Here is an 8,551-nt window from a genome sequence, read left to right on the forward strand (position 1 = left end):
TTATTTTCTTATTTATGGTAGGTGGCCTTACAGGAATTGTATTAGCTAACTCTTTTCTAGATATTGTTCTCCATGACATATACTACGTGGTAGCCTACTTCCACTATGTCTTATCCATAGGAGGATTTTGATTCCCCCTGTTCTCAGGCTACAGTTTAGACCCTACTTGGGCTAAAATCCACTTCACTGTAATATTTGTAGGAGTCAACCTTCTTCCCTTCTTCCCTCAACATTTCCTTGGACTCTCCAGTATGCCCCGACGATATTCAGATTACCCGGATGCCTATACTAAGTGAAATACTGTTTCATCAATGGGGTCTTTCATCTCCCTCACTGCTGTAATAGTAATAATTTTCATAATCTGGGAAGCCTTTGCTTTGAAACGAGAGGTGGAAACCATTGAATTAACCACTACAAATCTAGAGTGGCTCCATGGATGTCCGCCACCATATCACACACTTGAAGAACCTGTTTACCAAAAGGCCTAGGTCAAGAAAGGAAGGAATCAAACCCCCTAAGACTGGTTTCAAGCCAGCTGCATAACCATTATTACTTTTTCAATAAGATATTAGTAAAACTATTACATAACTTTGTCAAAGTTAATTTATAGGTTCAACCCCTATATATCTTCATGGTGTATCCATTTCAACTAGGCTTTCAAGATGCCTCATCTCCTATTATAGAAGAGCTACTCCACTTCCATGACCACACGCTTATGATCATTTTTCTGATCAGCTCACTGGTCTTCTATATTATTTCACTAATACTAACTACAAATATTACTCACACAAGCACAATAGATGCCAAAGAGGTAGAAACCATCTGAACTATTCTCCCAGCTATTATTCTGATTTTAATTGCACTTCCCTCCCTATGAATCTTGTACATAATAGACAAAATTAATAACCCCTCCCTGACAGTAAAAACCATAGGCCACCAGAGATATTGAAGTTATGAATATATGGACTATGAGGACCTGAACTTCAACTCATATATGGTCCCAACATCCGATTTAAACCCGGGTGACCTACGATTACTGGAAGTTGACAACCAAGTTGTACTTCCAATAGAACTGCCAATCTGTATACTACTTTCATCGGAAGATGTGCTTCATTCATGAGCCATGCCCTCACTAGGACTAAAAACAGATGCTATCCCTGGACGTCTTAACCAGGCCACCCTTATCTCAACTCAACCAAGATTTTTCTATGGCCAATGTTCAGAAATCTGTGGCTCAAATTACAGCTTCATGCCTATTGTTCTTGAAATAGTTCCACTAAAACACTTTGAAAATTGATCACTATCTATGATTTAACCTCATTATGAAGCTAAACTAGCACTAGCTTTTTAAGCTAGAGAATGAGAGCCAACTAACCCTCTCCATAATGAAATGCCACAACTTGATACATCCACATGACTAATCACTATTATCGCTACAATTCTCTCACTATTTGCCTTAATTCAACTTAAATTTCATAAGTACACCTACCCTACGAACCCTGTGTTAAAGGCATTTGAGTCTACTTCTTTTCCCTCCCCATGAGAAACAAAATGAATGAAAATCTATTCTCCTCTTTCATTACCCCTACAATAATAGGACTTCTAGTCATAGTACTAATCATTATATTCCCCACCCTATTATTTCCTGCCCCTACTTGCCTAATCAATAATCAATTTATTTCAGTCCAACAGTGATTAGCCCAACTAATTCTGAAGCAAATAATAATAATGCATTCCCCTAAACGATGAACTTTATCCTTAATACTAATTTCTCTAATTATATTTATTGGCTCAACCAATCTCCTAGGCCTACTACCTCATTCATTTACACCAACAATCCAATTGTCAATAAACTTAGGGATAGCGATCCCACTATGAGCAGGGGCTGTAATCACAGGATTCCACTACAAAACCAAAGTATCACTAGCCCATTTCCTTCCACAGGGAACCCCTATTCCACTTATCCCTATATTAGTAATTATTGAGACAATTAGTCTCTTTATTCAACCAATAGCCCTAGCTGTACAACTCACAGCTAACATCACAGCAGCTCAGCTACTTATGCATCTCATTGGAGGTGCAGCACTTGTCCTAATCTCCATTAGTCCTACAATAGCTGCAATCACCTTTATTATTCTTATCCTCCTCGCAAATCTAGAATTTGCCGTGGCCTAGGTTCAAGCCTACATCTTCACATTTCTTGTAAGCCTGTATCTACATGATAATACCTAATGACACACCAAACCCACGCATATCATATAGTTAACCCAAGCCCATGACCACTTACCAGAGCCCTATCCACCCTTCTCATAACATCAGGCTTAGCCATATGGTTTCACTTTAATTCCCTACACTTCTCCTGATTGGCCTACTAACAAATACACTCACCATATATCAATGATGATGAGATATTGTACGAGAAGGCACATTCCAAGGCCATGATACTCCTATTGTCCAAAAGGCCTACGATATGGAATGATCCTATTTATTGTCTCAGAAGTGTTCTTCTTTGCAGGCTTCTTCTGAGCCTTCTACCACTCAAGTTTAGCCCCCACCCCAGAACAGGGGGCTGCTGACCTCCACAGGCATTAATCCTCTGAACCCCCTTGAAGTACCCCTACTCAACACCTCAGTCCTTCTGGCCTCAGGAGTCTCAATTACTTGAGCCCACCATAGCTTAACAGAAGGTAACCATAAAAATATGCAACAGGCTATCACTATTGCCTGAAATAGCTATCACTATTCAGGTATGCCACTATTCTTCTAGGCATTTATTTTACCCTCCTCCAAGCATCTGAATACTATGAAACATTTACTATTTCAGACGGAGCCTATGGCTCAACCTTTTTTATAGCCACAGGATTTCATAGCCTTCATGTCATCATTGGATCGACTTTCCTTATAGTCTGCCTTCTACAACAACTTACCTTCCACTTTACATCAAACCATCACTTTGGCTTTGAAGCAGCTGCATGATACTGGCATTTTGTTGACACAACTTGACTGTTCCTATATGTGTCAATTTATTGATGAGGGTCTTACTCTTTTAGTATTACTTAGTACATCTGACTTCCAATCAGTTCGTTTTGGTATAACCAAAAAGGAGTAATTAACCTAATTCTAGTTTTATTAATTAATGCGACCATTTCACTAATCCTAGTGACCATTGCATTTTGACTACCCCAACTAAATATCTATTCAGAAAAATCAAGCCCCTATGAATGTGGATTCGACCCCATGGGATCTGCATGCCTCCCCTTCTCAATAAAATTTTTCCTAGTAGCCATTATATTCTTGCTATTTGACCTAGAAATTGCCCTCCTCCTCCCTCTCCCATGAGCTGTGCAATTCAATAATCTAAATCTAGTCCTCATTATAGCACTCCTACTAATCTCAATTCTAGCCTTAGGGTTGGCCTACGAATGGATCCAAAAGGGCCTAGAATGAGTTGAATATGATAATTAGTTTAGTTAAAACAAATGATTTTGACTCATTAGACTTTGGCAGGGCCATAATTATCAAAATGCCTTCAATCTATGTTAATATTTTTCTAGCATTTCTCCTAGCTCTCTTAGGCATACTAGTCTACCAGTCTCACCTGATATCTTCTATACTATGCCTTGAAGGAATGAGGTTATCATCACTTATCTTAATTATATTAATAGCCCTAAATGCCCACTTTACACTGTCTTTTATATTTCTAATCATCCTCCTAGTGTTTGCGACCTGTGAAGCCACTGTTGGGTTAGCTCTACTAGTTACAGTCTCTAACACCTACAGCATGGACTATCTCCAAAACCTTAACCTCTTGCAATGCTAAAAACTATTATTCCACACAATTATACTTATTCCTACCATATGATGATCTAAGAACCACATAATTTGAATTAACACGATGACACATAGCCTACTAATTAGCCTAACCACCCTTTTTTTATTGAATCAACCAAATGATACTATCCTAAATTTCTCAACAACATTCTTTTCAGATGCCTTATCTACCCCCTTCCTGATACTAGTGGTCTGACTCCTCCCCTTAATAATCCTAGCAAGCCAACATCATCTAGATAAACAGACTCTACTATGAAAGAAAATGTATATTTCCCTTTTAATTCCCTTACAGGTATTTCTAATAATAACATTTTCAGCCACAGAATTCATTCTATTTTACATTCTATTTGCAGCAACACTAATTCCCACACTAATCATTATTACACATGAGGTAATCAGACAGAACGACTTAACGCAGGAACTTATTTCCTATTCTACACCCTTATAGGATCATTACCTCTTCTAGTCGCCTTAATCTACCTCCAAAACTCCACAGGATCCCTTAACTTCCTCCTTATGCAATTTCTGAATGAGCCTCTGTCAATGTCATGATCTAATTCATTAATATGATTACATGTGTTAGCATGTGGCCGGCGCCATGGCTCACTAGGCTAATCCTCCACCTGCGGCGCTGGCACACTGTGTTTTAGTCCTGGTCGGGGCGCCGGATTCTGTCCCTGTCACTCCTCTTCCTGTCCAGCTCTCTGCTCTGGCCTGGGAGTGCAGTGGAGGATGGCCCAAGACCTTGGACTCTGCACCCGTATGAGAGACCAGGAGAAGCACCTGGCTCCAGGCTTCAGATCTACGCAGTGTGCTGGCCACAGAGGCCATTGGGGGGGTGAACCAACGGAAAAAGGAAGACCTTCCTCTCTGTCTCTCTTTCTCATTGTCCACTGTGCCTGTCAAAAAAGAAAAAGAAAAAGAAATATGATTAGCATGCATATTAGCATTTCTAGTTAAAATACCAAAATACCACTCTATGGGCTCCACCATTGACTACCAAAAGCCCACGTCAAAATCCCCATTGCAGGTTCAATAGTTCTAGCAGCTATCCTACTGAAACTAGGCAGCTATGGCATGATACATGTCACTATCTTACTTAATCCAGTCACAGATTATATAGCCTACCCATTCCTTATACTCTCCCTTTGAGGCAGAATTATAACCAGCTCTGTCTTCGACAGACTTAAAATCACTTATTGCTTATTCCTCAGTAAGTCATATGGCCTTAGTAATTGTCACGATTCTAATTCAAACCCCATGCAGTTTTATAGGAGCCACTACTCTAATAATCCCTCACGGCCTTACTTCCACTTTACTATTCTGCCTAGCTAATTCTAACTATGAATCATTCAGAGCCAAACTATATTATTAGCCCTGGGGCTTCAAACCATCCTGCCACTAATAGCAGCATGATGATTACTTGCCAGCCTAACTAACTTAGCCCTACCACCTACCATCAACTTATTAGGAGAGCTTCTCATCATAATAGCATCCTTTTCTTTTTTCTTTTCTTTTCTTTTCTTTTCTTTTTTTTTTTTTTTTTTGACAGGCAGAGTGGACAGTGAGAGAGAGAGAGAGACAGAGAGAAAGGTCTTCCTTTTGCTGTTGGTTCACCCTCCAACGGCCGCCGCGGCCGGCATGCTGCGGCCGACGTAACACGCTGATCCGATGGCAGGAGCCAAGTACTTAGCCTGGTCTCCAATGGGGTGCAGGGCCCAAGCACTTGGGCCATCCTCCACTGCACTCCCTGGCCACAGCAGAGAGCTGGCCTGGAAGAGGGGCAACAGGGACAGAATCCAGCACGCTGACCGGGACTAGAACTTGGTGTGCCGGTGCCGCAAGGCAGAAGATTAGCCTAATGAGCCGCGGAGCTGGCCAATAGCATCCTTTTCATGATCTAATCTCACTATTATTTTAATAGGGACTAATGTTCTAATTACAGCACTCTACTCCCTCTATATATTATCAACCACTCAAAGAGGCAAATTTACATATCATACAAACAACCTTTCCCCAACATTCACTTGAGATAATACTTTGATAATACTTCACCTAGCCCCACTTCTCCTTTTAGCTATTAATCCAAAGATCATTTTAGGCCCAATGTTCTGTAAATATAGTTAAAAAAAAAAACATTAGATTGTGAAGCTAATAATAGAAGATCATCCCTCCTTTTTTACCAAGAATATTTGTAAGAGCTGCTAACTCATGCACCCATGCTTAACCCCATGGCCTTCTCAACTTTTAAAGGATAGAAGTAATCCATTGGCCTTAGGAGCCAAAAAATTGGTGCAACTCCAAATAAAAGTAATTAACTCATTCTCCACTTCAGTAGCTGTCCTTCCAATTGTAGCCTTATTCACTAGCATTTTTAATAATACTAACTACCCTTATTATGTAAAAACTTTGGTATCCTATGCATTTATCATAGCCTTATCCCAACACTAATCTTTATTGTAACAAATCAAGAAATTATAGTATCCAACTGACACTGAATAACAATTCACACCCTAAAACTAACGTCCAGCTTTAAATTAGATTACTTTTCCATACTATTCACCCCAATCGCACTTTTCATAACATGATCCATTATAGAATTTTCCATATGATATATACACTCAGATCCTAAAATTAATCAATTCTTCAAATATTAATATTTCTTATTACCATGCTAATTTTTGTTACTGCAAATAACCTCTTACAACTATTCATTGGGTGGGAGGGAGTAGGAATTATATCCTTCCTCCTCATCGGCTGATGGCATGGCCAAGCAGATGCTAATACTGCAGCCCTGCAAGCAATTTTATATAATTGCATTGGAGATATAGCCACAGCCTGATTTGTTATTAACCTCAACACATGAGAGTTTCAACAAATATTTACTACAGATAACAATATTACAATCCTCCCACTAATTGGGCTTATCTTAGCTGCCACAGGTAAATCTGCACAATTTGGCCTCACTCACGACTACCCTCAGCAATAGAAGGTCCAACTCCATTGTCAGCTTTACTCCACTCAAGTACAATAGTAGTAGCTGGAATCTTCCTCCTCATCTGGTTTCACCCCTTATTAGAAAACAATAAAACTGCCCAAACACTAATCTTATGCCTGGGGGCAATCACCCCCTCTTCACAGCCCTATGTGCTCTCACAGAAAATGACATTCAAAAAATCATAGCTTTCTCCACTTCAAGTCAACTTGGATTAATAATAGTCACAATCAACCAACCCCATCTAGCATTTCTACACATCTGCACCCATGCTTTCTTCAAAGCCATGCTCTTTCTATGCTCCAGATCAATTATTCATAGCCTTAATGAAAAATAAGACATCCAAAAAATAGAAGGCCTGTATAAAACACTACCTTTTACATCTTCCGCTCTTACAACTGGCAGTTTAGCTCTCACAGGTATAGGATTCCTAACAGGCTTCTATTCAAAAGACCTAATTATTAAATCTGCAAACACATCTTATACCAATGCCTGAACCCTTATTATTACTTTTATTGCTACCTCCCTAACAGCCATTTACAGCACATGAATTATTTTCTTTGCTCTCCTATGTCAACCCTACTACCCAGCTCTTATTATTATTAATGAAAACAACCCCTCACTCATCAACTCCATTAATCACCTCACATCAGGAAGTATTTTCACAGGATTTTTAATTTCCAACCTCATTCAGCCAAATAAACCCCCCAAATAACCATGCCCCTATATATAAAAATAATCTCCTTATTTGTTACTATTCTAGGTTTTACCCTTGCCATAGAACTTAATCAACTAAGCCTTCACCTAAAAATGAGCACACAATCTACCTCATTCAACTTCTCAAACATACTAGGATTTTTCCCTAAACAATACACCCCACCTAATACCTTACCTTAATCTTTCAGTGAGCCAAAATGTAGCCACACTACTCTTAGATATGTCATGAACTGAAAAAGCAATCCCCAAAAATATTTCAGGCATTCAAATCTCCACATCAACTTCCCTATCTACACAAAAAGGCCTCATCAAATACTATTCTTTATCTTTCCTGATCTCTCTGCTCTTAGCCTTATTCATTTTAGCCTAACCACCCTCCTACCCCCCCTCCATGAGTAACTTCAGTCACAATAAAAATGCTCACAAATAAAGATCAACCATCAACAACCATTAATCAGCCCCCATAGCTATACAATGCCACTACCCCTATAGAATCTCCTCAAATTAGGCTGGTGCTGCAGCTCAGTAGGCTAATCTTCCACCTAGCGGCGTGGGCACACTGGGTTCTAGTCCCGGTCGGGGTGCCGGATTCTGTACCAGTTGCCCCTCTTCCAGGCCAGCTCTCTGCTGTGGCCAGGGAAGGCAGTGGAGGATGGCCCAAGTGCTTGGGCCCTGCACCCCATGGGAGACCAGGAGAAGCACCTGGCTCCTGCCTTCGGATCAGCGTGGTGCACCGGCCACAGCGCGCCAGCTGTGGCAGCCATTAGAGGGTGAACCAGTGGCGAAAATGAAGACTTTTCTCTCTGTCTCTCTCTCTCTCTCTCTCTCACTATCCACTCTGCCTGTCAAAAAAAAAAAAAAAAAGAAAGAATCTTCTCAGCATCTTCTCAAATTAAACCCACCTCATCCCCCTCAAAAATGATTCAACCCCCTATATTTTTAAAATCAACCACAACCTCCACCTCATCACTTAACATCATAAACATAATTAATCCTAACTCCAACATC

This window comes from Oryctolagus cuniculus, chromosome 15, assembly GCF_964237555.1.
Source record: "Oryctolagus cuniculus chromosome 15, mOryCun1.1, whole genome shotgun sequence".
In the NCBI taxonomy this organism is placed as follows: Eukaryota; Metazoa; Chordata; class Mammalia; order Lagomorpha; family Leporidae; genus Oryctolagus; species Oryctolagus cuniculus.